Raw genomic sequence first — 10364 nt, 5'->3', positions numbered from 1 at the left:
TTATTTTTTGTTTTGTGATCTTAAAAGGTCTTTAAAGGATCTCTTTGCCAGGGATGTTCAGCTTTTAATCTAAAAATGAACTATTTAGTGTTGTTAATAAATTAACTTTACACAAAAAGTAGGGGAATAAGTGTTTGGTGGATTTTTGCTTCTTGGTAAATAATCTTGTACTGTTGGAAAGCCAGTTTTGAGCCACACTTGTAAGAAAAATGCATCTGTGGGATGAACAGTTTATTATGTGGATTGCGCTCATGGAAAAACTTGCCATATCTTTTCTGTCAATAATTCTGCCACTGACTCTTGTTTGGTGCCGTTTATCATATTGAATGATTGAAGTCTGAAGAAACAAGAAACAGTGAGAATTTCTACATTTAAAAACGGGTACCTTAGCAAAAGAGCAAGGCAGAAGATACTATTTTGCCATTGGCACTATGTGATGAATGTTTTCTCTATGTAAGCACACATTGGGTCTGCACCATTTATCGCCCGGATGACCCGGCGGCGAGCCGGGTGGGCGGAGTTTTCTCTCCATTTAAACCAGGCGGGGTATCAGTCGGATCACCCGCTGAGATCCGACGGCTTGCTCGACGAGACCCATAGACATAAATGCCGCCTCTGACGCTGCTGTCCATAGGAACGATGCGTCAACGCGGCCGCCATCTTGGGCCGCGTCTACTTACTGCATTAGTCAATAGAGGCAGAGGTATCAACGTTTTAAATCAACGTAACCCGCTGAATTTTCAACCGATTTTTAAACTGTTTGGTTTATTAGAAATGTCACACATATTTATGATACATCAGATTATTATTTAAATTTATGTCATACAAATATGGATACAAACTACAGAAAGCAAATGATCTCTGATATGACAAGCCCAACATGTTTAAAGTAATGAACCTGATAAAGTTACCAAAGAACACAACACCAATATAAAACAGACGTTTTTTAACACGTCAAAGAACATAAAATAAAGAATTCAAGACCAGAGAAATTTGTAAGAGTATTTAATTAAAAAAGAACCGTTCCTAATAGTGTATTTTATTATCATTTAGTGTTAGTGAAATATTATGATTACATGAGAAATTGTCATGACACTAACTTTGCAAAGATGGTCAGGAAAATTAAGAATGGATGATATCACTCCTTCCTTTAAATCAGTTGACTGTCCAGTCCTGTCAAAGTCCTCTGGTTTAAAATGATGGCTGCAGACGGCTGAACAGTCTGAGTGCTGCCTCCTCCATTTATCTTTTGGAAAACATACAAAACAACTCCATCTGAACATCACTCAGTTCTTCTCAGTTCTTCTGTAGCTACAGGTCAGCAGTTAAAGTTCATTAGTGCCATGAAATTGATTTAATAGATAATGTTGGAATGACATGATCTACTGATAGGTGATTACCAAATGTCACTTAAATCATCTTATTGATGTCTTACTAACAAAAACATTTTTTTATTTTCTTGTCCTGACATAAGCCAGTTTCTTTTACGTTAGCCTAAGTTATACGTCAAATTCAACAAGTTCATAACAGTTAAATAATATAAAACCACTTCTTACTTGTGAAATATTATTTCTTGTTTCTTAGTTTCAGTGTTTCTTTTACAGGAACATCAGTATGCAGCACAAAAATCTGGCATTTTGGTTTCACACGCACAGTCTGACACAGTCTGACCGGGTCTGAAACCCGGGCCCAAGATGGCGGCCATGTTGACGTGCCTGACAAGCCCAAATGCTGCATCTAGTGTATATACTGTATGTATGGACGAGAACGCCTTATTTAACCACATGGGTGGAACAAACAAAACAAAGCGTCTGCAGATAAACTTAGAAAATTTTCCATTAAACTATTTATCTAACTTGATGAATAATATTTATGTTGGCCTTCATTTGTTCAGTAGATAACTTCGCATTAATATGATTCCTCAAACAACTTCTGCTGATATTATGATTCTTGGCAGCAAAGTTTTGTTCCAATCCCACTAATTGTCCTTATATGGTATGAGACGTTCAACAGACACTGTTGCCCTTTGCACGCTACAACCTGAAAAAAATGTGTACAAAATTATGGCTTTATTATTAACTTCTTGTTATTTTTACGCGCAATTTCACCCTGAAAGATCCATGCCTCTTTTGTTTAGGTAAACGTTTCTTTCCACCGGCAAAAAAACGCTCTCCCCTCCATTTAAATGGAAAACTCCTCTTCCGCCGCTTGCATCACTTTTCCCCAGGTCATCGCCCAGTTGAGGGTTAAGGAGCAGACGCACTGATGCAACACTGACTAGCTTCTGATTGCTCTGTTACTAAAGGGGGAGAGCAGTGGCTTAACAAGGACCTTTTTCTCAATTTGTTTCTAAATGTACCAATATGGTGCAACCAAAGAGTCAAAATGGGAACTGCAGGCAATACTCTATTCTAATTCATAATAGAAATCGCGATTTGGTCACTGCTCTCAAGAATCAGCCCATTTGTGTAATGCATCTTAAGATACCACTCTGTTGAACAGCTATGGCCTTTGGCGTGGAGCTGAAGTCATCACCTAGTCCAGCTTCCTTCCCAGGTCTGTTCTCATGCACCTTCTGAAGGATATTGACTCTGGTCCTTCATGTACAAGACTGCCATTCTCCAGCCTGGATGACTACAAAGATGTTGTCATGGTTCCTGGGTTTTGGTGTTGGTTTGTGTTAGGTTTTGATCACGATTTGGGTCTTTGGTTTTGTCATGTTTAGCTCAGTATGTGGTTCATCCCCTGTAATGCGTGTTTCCCTGTTCCAGAGTTTTTGGGAAAATAAACCCCTTTATCTGCACCAATTCTGCCTCCTGCCTGATCACGTTGATTCTGATACCTGTTCCTGAGGGGTCTATGGTCGAGACGCTCCTCACCTGCTCTTGGTTCACGGCTCCAAGAAGATCACTCCTCTGTCGCCTCCTGTGGTCCACGCCACAGAGGAGATCGCTTTTCTGCCGCCACCTGTGGTCCACGCCATCAAGGAGATCACTCCTCCTTGGGCACCTGAGTTTGCCATAATGTGGATGCTACAGAGCCCCCTGGAGATTCAGTTCCTGTCTGTGCGGCCTCCTAAACGCCCTCCAGAGACTCAGCTCCTGTCTGTGCACCTTCCAAAGATGCAGCTTCAACCAGCGCACCACCCAGAGGTTTAGCTTCTGTGTATGCAGCCTCCAGAGATCCGGTCTGCCCGTCTTCTGGAGGTCCAGCTTCAGCCTGTGCAGCTCTCTGGCCTTCCGCCAGAGGTCCTGTCTGTTTGTCCTGTGGGTCACCCTCCAGGAAGCCTATTCCTGTCTTCTGGGCCTCCAAGTCGGCCTCCAGAGATCCTGCCCCCATCTTCTCGACCTTGTGGTTGACCCCCTGATTATTCTGCTTGGGTCTGGTCCCTTCTCCAGCGCCACCTCCACCTGCCCGGCTTTGGCCCAATTTCTCTCCACTCTTCTGTGTTTACCTTGCCCAGTAACTGTAAGGCTATTAAGCCTGACTTGTTTACTGATGATCATTTTCACATTTTCAACTGCAGTTATTGATATTTCATACTTTTAATAGAAAATTCTTGGTAGCAGTCCATACTCCAAATCCTAAAGTTGCTAAGCAGTCCTGATCTATCAACCCCCTTCAGCCATTCATTTGTGTTTTATTCCTGTTGGTGTGATCATTCCTTTCACTGATGGTGTCATTGTATCATCTCCCTTTGCATTTGATGGAATTCTCCCTGATTTTTGGATTTCTTCTCCTTGGAAATCAAGCTTGAGCACATCTGTAATCTTCACCTTACTTATCACCATAAACTTCAATACTTCTTAGGCTTAAAGACCATCCTTGCCTATTATGCCAATGATGAAACATTAATATGTCAGTGCAATGAGGGGAAGAAAGAAAACACACACAGCAAAGGCAGGTGTTACAGGTGATCCTCAGATCTCCTCCGTCTGCTAAACATCTCTCTTCAGCAGCAGATCACTGTGGCTTTGGAGGCCTTGATTCTACAGCTGGATACAGAACTGAAGGAAGGTCATACATCTATGAACAGGTATCTTTCCAGCTAGAATCAAAGATAAATCAAACAGAGGGTGGAGCATTTGTGTCCTTTTTCAGCACCCTGAGCATTACAGTGAACCAGCACAAGCCAACAGCTCCACCTGCTGACTGACGAAAGAGTAAAGTTTTCTCCCTCCTTTGCTACTGTTAGTAAAACGTTTCTGGATGGTGCTGTCATAGGCAGGTTGGTTATTACTTCAGTTAATTCACAAGAATAACAACTGCAAGACACAATTTCAGACTTGTGTTTTGCAAGAAAAATTATTTTTGTTCAATCTTGTCCTTATAAAAGTTAAATTCTATGTTTAAAATATTTCTGTTTGTCCAAAGGAAATTTTTTTCCCTTAGGAACTGATCCTTCATGAAAACTTCATGAAGCTGTGGCAGCAAAAGTGTAAAAGACTTAAAAAATATCCTTAAAAAGACTGTCAAGAAACAGAGAAGGAGTCATTGAGGACTAACAAGGCCAGGTGGAGGACATGGTTTTAATTAAAAACCTGCCTCTGTTGAATAGACCTTTTAGTTGTTCCAAGGGTGAGGACCAAAACATACGCAAGGCCTCTTTCCATTGTTACAGCCCTCGACTGTGGAACAGCCTGCCAGAGAACCTCAAGGCTTCAGAGACCGTTGGTGTTTTTAAAAAGAGGCTTAATACCTACCTTTTTAGCTTGGCTTTAAACAAAATTTTATTTTACCTTAATTTTAATTTATTTTACATAATTTTATCTCATGTTATTACATTTTCATTTTACTCAACTGCATTACTTCTTGTTCATTCATTCATTCATTCATTCATTCATTCATTCATTCATTCATTCATTCATTCATTCATTCATTCATTCTTAGTTGTTCTTATTGTTTCTTAAGGTTATTTAATCTTCATTTTTAAAAAAGTGTTTTCCTGATGGGGATCCATCCACGCCAGGGGTTTTGCCTGTTCGGTCTGGGGGTTGTTGCCGTGGTGATCGCCCTTGTCTGGGTGGCTGGGGCCCTGTACTGCAGCCTTATGGCTGTGGTGTGGGCCCACCCCTGATCGGGGTGGTTGCCGCTGTTGGACATGGGTGGACTGGCTCCTTGTGTGGATGGAACCCCATGATATTGTTTCCTCACAGCAGCATCAAGCCAGATGTTTATGACTTTAAAATTTTTATACCTACATTCACTTTGGAGACTGAAATTAGAGTCATGTTTGTACAGAACGGGAGAGGGGCGCTGCTTTGATGTGTGTATACGTGGATGTGCGTGCGAGCAACTGTGTGAAAGACTTTAATGAAGAGTGAAAGAGTGTTTTTTTATTGTAATGTAAAACAACAAAAACAAAGATACAAGTCTTTGTTTTTGATTTCCCCTCCTATCATATTTTACATTAATATTTTTATGAAAAAAAAATCAATAATCACTATTGAGAGCCTGTTTTCTTCAATAGTTTCTAAACCAAGTGACCCAGTCACTTCAAACCAAAGCAGAATTGAAGCAGATGATCATCTCAACAAGACGCAAGTGTTTTGTTTTCTATTTCCCCTCTTGTCATATATTATATTAATATTTTTAGATAAAATAATCAATAATCACTGTTGGAGGCCTATTTTTCCTTTTTCATGAGTCTTGTTTCCTTTTTATTCTTTTGCTTTTCTTTGGGCATATTTATTAGCTCTACTCAAATTTTGAGAGAAAATTTCTAAAAAGGGGGATTAGGAGAAACCTCGCACTGGAGCTGCATTTTCAAACAACTGCTCAGTTCTCCATCTTGCCGGAACTCCAAGCTAGATGCTTAATGGTGGAGCTTCGAATGTCCTCACCCGGCGGCCATCTTGCCACAGGCTTGCTCTCTCATGAGATCTGTGGTATCTGAGGGAAAGTGAGTGATCTGCACAAACAAAAATGTTCTTATTTTGCTGAAATCTAGACAGATTTACAAGGAGTTTGGTTGTTGAAATTATTGTAATTGAAGCTTTTGTCTTTGAAAAATTACTTAAACATGCAGCATAGTTATGTTCTCCATTAGTAAGGCTCATCAGAGCAGCAGAGCGGCTCATTCGTCAGGCATCAGCAAGTTCCAGACAATCACAGCCCATCAGAGGTACTGTACATTATATGGAAGAGGATCGGGTTGGAGGTTGTGTTTTTGCTCAAGTAGCACATCGGCTGCACACAGTATGGCATATACAGTCACCACCATGCTGCTGACATTAGTTGTGTATTTTTTAAGCTAAGGCTGCACAACATTGCCAAGATGACTTCACTTAGCTTCCAGAGAAACAACATGCACCAGTAGCTCAACAAAACAGTCCTGTTCAAAGGGTTTTAGCCAAGCCAAGTCTTTTAGGTTGTTTGTGTGTCTCCATGTGAATATCCCCACAATTGTGTAGTTCTCTGTAAAGGGTGGGGATTTCAACAACCTGCATTCCTGTATATGTGTATATCAGGTACCTATTGTGTTTTCCAAATAGATGTCACTTTTATGTCCAAGATGTTACTGTTATTGAAGAGAATGCAAATAAAGTATTATAATGTGTTATGATAATATAAATGTAACTAATAAAATTTCAACTATTACATGTTTAAACTGAATGTGTAATAATTCAAATTATACATATGTTTATATATATAATCATGTTGTCATTCTGTACACTGAGATTTAAGATGCATCTCAATTCAGGGTCTGCACACTTCTTGTTGACTGGGTAGGCCGTCCCATGTCATGAATGTATTTCAAAGTGTGTAGACTATGGAGGACACTAATTACTTTCATCATTTAAAGTTATTTACTCTTTTTAATGTTTAAGGCGATATATATTTTAAATGTATTGCACTTTCATTCTTGTATTTTTTTGAACACGTCTTTGAGTGTCATGAAAAGCGCTCTATAAATAAAATGGCCCTGCCTAGGAGCATTGTATTGAGCGGTCCATGCCACTGTCAACGGATCTCACAACTCTGAGTACATCGACGGCTTTGGCTTCAGCTTGAGTGGTTTTCCGCTTGGTCCTATTGCTTGACGTGTCTCTGTTTACTATAGTGAAACATTATTTTTGGATGATAAAAAGTGCAGGGGACATGTCCCCTGTGTCCCCCCCTAAAATTACATCCATGATCAGATAAAAGCTTGCCAGTTGCTAGAAAGTCGTGGCACCATGGCTGGAGGAAACATGGTGCAGACCCACCTTGGGCAATGTTTGTAACAAAGATTTCACCAGCAATCCTATAAAAGAGAACATGGGAATTAATGCAGAAAGACAAAGAACTTCAATCTTTTTAATCGCTAGGCTTAAGATTTTAACAACGGCTAAAAATTCACAAAAAAAAAAAAAAAAAAAAAAAACAATTTGTGAAAATACCTGAACAGCCCTTAATCAAAGTCACCGACCGAAAATTTAGGCATTTTGAACTTCCCTCCTTCAAAAAGATGCTGCTCAATCCCAGATACCATAGCTTAGAATCCACAAAAACAATTACAGCCAATAACTCTGACTTACCATGATATATCATCCATTGCAGTATGAAGCTCCCTCTTGGGTGAGGTTGTGTCCTCAGTTCTTTATGAGTAAAGGTGTTAATGTACAAACAAATCCAGTCTGTCAGCTCTCCCCATATCATTTAACAAAAATAAATAGTTAAAGCAATTCATATGACATCCTAAATGCACACAGCAAGACACCAACACCAACCCCACCTCCCACCTTGTAGAAGAGGTCAAAGTATGAAGAAATAGCTACCATTACCTTTGGCCATAATGGCTGGCATGTCCTTCAATAAGCAGGGCAGGGAAGATATTGCCACATATAGGGCACTGGACATCCTCTACCTGGTTGAATGGACAGATAGAGACTGTATTTATCTCTCAGAAGAAATGCTGGTGTCTTGTGACTCTCACAATCATAGGGCAGTTCAGTATAAACAAAAGAATGAAGTACAGTACATTAACATCTATTATGAGACACCTTCTTAGATATGGTTAGATATTTAACAGTTATTCCACCTGCTGAGGGTAGTGGTCCTCTTCAGTCTGTACTGGAGTTTTCAGAACTTCAGTAAATTTGTCATCATCATCATCAGAGTTTATCTAAAACATTAAAGCACATTTCGAGTTTAAGACATTCATATACAGTTAATTTTAGAAATTTAGTTACCCTAAACCAAGTCTAAAAAAACATTCACCTGGCTAGTACATTTTTGTCATGCAGAGCCAGGATTTTGAGTGACATCTCTACACAGCAGTGTTTGCAGCTGGCCTTAGGCATTAAAGCAAATTCTGGGGCATTTGCTGGGAGTGGTAAGAAGTCCAACTCATCCTGAACAGATACTATGTAAAGAGTGCATTTCCCACCACCTGCAATATTCCAGAGCATAGCACCAGTGTAGTCCTCAGCCTCCAAGACGACTTCAGACATCTTTCTCCTCCTATTTCCACCTGGTAAAATTAAACATGATTGAAAAAAAAACAATAATTACAAACACAAAAACACAAACAGATGTATGTTGGCCCTGACAGAGGGCCTCCTCGTCTGCTTAGGACCTGGCTGCTGAACTAGGGGAACCACTACAGCATGTCTTCAACCACAGTCTACAGCTGGGGAAAGTGCCTACCCTGTGGAAAACATCCTGTATTGTTCCAGTTCCAAAGAAAAACTGCCCTGGTGAGCTGAACGATTACAGACCGGTGGCACTTACATCCCAGCTGATGAAGACAATGGAGCGGCTCATCCTCAATCTCCTCAAGCCTCAAGTGCCACAGGCCCAGGACCCCCTACAGTTTGCCTATCGCGCAGGTGTAGGTGTGGAGGATGCTATTCTCTACCTCCTACACCGTGTCCAAGTTCATCTGGATAAGGGGAGGGGCACAGTGAGGATCCTCTTCTTGGATTTTTTCAAGTGCCTTCAACACAGTCCAGCCCCTGATGCTTCTGGACAAACTGAGGGAGATGCAGGTGGACCCCTGCTTGGTGTCCTGGATTGGTAACTACCTCACAGAGAGACCGCAGTACGTCAGGCTAAAGGACATCACATCTGACACTGTTATTAGCAGCACAGGAGCAGCACAGGAGCACCCCAGGGACGGTGCTGGCCCCCCTCCTCTTCACACTCTACACCTCAGACTTCTGTTACAACTCAGAGCTGTGTCACATCCAGAAGTTTGCAGATGACACAGCCATCGTGGGGTGTATCAGGGATGATGGAGAGGACGAGTACAGGAATCTGGTCAGTGACTTTGTCACCTGGAGTCAGATGAACCATCTCCAGCTTAACACCTCAAAGACTAAGGAGCTGGTTATTGACTTCAGGAAGTCCAGCCCACAACCACGTCCAGTGACCATCAGGGACGACAAGGTGGAGATTGTAGACAACTACAGGTACCTCGGGTTGTGGCTGGATAACAAGCTGGACTGGACATGCTGTACAGATCACCTGTACAAGAAGGGCCAAAGCTGTCTGTACTTCCTGCGAAGACTGAGATCTTTTAACATCTGCAGGAAACTCCTGTGGATGTTCTATCAGTCTGTGGTGGCTAGTACGCTTTTTTATGCTGTTGTCTGCTGGGGGGGTAACATGACAAAAAGGTGTGCTAACAGGCTGGAAAAACTCATCAGGCGGGCGGGCTCTGTGGTTGGCATGAAGCTGGACTCCCTGGTGACAGTGGCAGAGAGGAGAACACTAAAAAAACTACTGGCTATTGTGAGTGATGCCAGTCACCCTCTGCACACTGTCATCAGTGCACAGAGAAGCCTGACCAGTAACAGGCTGCTCCTCCCCAAGAGTGGGACCAACCGGCTCAGAGACTCCTTTGTCCCCCGAGCCATCAAACTGTACAACTCTGCATTAGGCAGGAGGGGGAGAAGGAGGGGGAGAGGGAGGTGTGCAGTCCGCCTGATACAACACATGCACAATAACCCATACAAACAGTTGCAATAACTTATAGGTGCAATAGTGATCTGGGAAACTGTACCACCTCTACTGTGTGCAATGCTTGTTTATTTTATTTAACTTTTTTTTTTATTTTTTTTATTGCATTCTATTTTATACTTTCTTGCACCTTATTGCCTCTATTTTACTTTATACCTGTATATATTATATCTTAGTGCTTATCCTGCTTTACTGTTGGTGTTGTATTGCTGCTGGTACCCAAATTTCCCTGAGGCCTCTCCAAAGGGATTAATAAAGTATTTTCTATTCTATTCTATGTTTACAATTTTAAATTAAGCACAATACCTATGACGTCCCCAGGCTTTCAGCATGGAGTCGTATGTGCAAATTCTCCTGAATGGGTGCCTATAGAGGACTGTCTGCAGAATCAGCGTGAAACCTCGCTCCTCTTCCGCCTC

This window comes from Melanotaenia boesemani, chromosome 4 (assembly GCF_017639745.1).
Source record: "Melanotaenia boesemani isolate fMelBoe1 chromosome 4, fMelBoe1.pri, whole genome shotgun sequence".
NCBI classification, from domain to species: Eukaryota; Metazoa; Chordata; class Actinopteri; order Atheriniformes; family Melanotaeniidae; genus Melanotaenia; species Melanotaenia boesemani.
This window is presented reverse-complemented; position numbering follows the sequence as displayed.